A 1,348-nucleotide genomic window follows, 5' to 3' on the forward strand; every position below is an offset into this window, starting at 1 on the left:
CATCTTGTACTAACACGCTAATTATTCTGTTTTTTACGACGCTTTCAGAGTCGTGTGAATCTTGGTATTTCTCTCTCTCTCTCTCTCTCTCTCTCTCTCTCTCTCTCTTTCTCTCTTTCTTTGTCTGTGTCTTTCTCGAATGTTATCCCTCGTAAATCACATGGCTCGTAAATACAACGATGATCTATTGACTTTTTGAATAATACTAATTGTATAAGCAAGCCTGTTTTCATTATGATATAATTTATTTAAATATATATATATATAAAAAAAAAAAAAAAAGAAAATATCGTTTTAATAATTTCATACAATTTTTAGAAATTAACATTATAAAAATTGAGCGTTCTTAGAGGGTTAATGTTAAATTCGATTTGATTCGACAATGAGAAATTCAAACACCTTGATATTTCGCTCGCTCAAACTTTTGCAAGTTGCTCTTTTCAAGTAGCAACTAACTTTTAAACTTTGAACTTTCGATTTCAACGCCGAGCAAACTCCCCTTTGTTCCCTTCCTCTCTCTCCCTCACTCTTCCCCCCCCCCTCGCTCCCTATCTCTCTCTCTCTCTGCCTATTTTATTCTTCTCCTTTCTCCTTCTTCCTTGTTATCTCGCTACTTTTGTCACACTTTTGAAATTTATAGAAACAACGCCGGTCGGTGTCGCAACAGGTGAAATCAGATAAGATCTTATCGGTAAGTAACACCGAAGTTAGAAAGTAAGAACGTAGAACGATGGTTAGAGAGTCAACGTCGTTGTTAGTTTCGTAGATATTCTACGACATTATAAAACATTCCTTACTCGTTAGATATATCCATGCATGAGTATCGAGTTAATAGATGCGGGACGTTTTCATTGGTGAGTCATATTGCGATATTATGATAGGTGTATTATACTTGATTATTTTCATTATCAATTTTTTCCTTTTGACATTTATGGCCAGTAGTTTGTATAGAAAAAAAAAAAAAAAAAAAAAAAAAAAAAGATTCATTCATTTCTACTTCTTTTTTCTTTTTTTTCTTTTTGTCTTTTTAAATAAAACGCATCGAACTTTTGATTGTAAAAATTTTCTCAACGGTTATCACATAGACGCATCTCATCATAGCTTGACAATATTTTATTTTACAGAAAGTACATCTTCTCAATTGTCGTATACATTCTTCTCCCCGTCCTACTCGCCATCTTCTTATTGTTTCTTTTTTTTTTTTTTTTTTTTTTTTTTTTTTTTTTTTTATGTCACGCAAAAGACGCAGCAAGACGATCTCACCGATGGGTACGTATCCATCGCAAGAACGGGGGGGGGGGGGGGGGGGGGGGGGGGGGGAGAAAAGTTTTTCGCAAGACGTAGGCAA

This window comes from Vespa velutina, chromosome 8 (assembly GCF_912470025.1).
Source record: "Vespa velutina chromosome 8, iVesVel2.1, whole genome shotgun sequence".
Taxonomy (NCBI): Eukaryota; Metazoa; Arthropoda; class Insecta; order Hymenoptera; family Vespidae; genus Vespa; species Vespa velutina.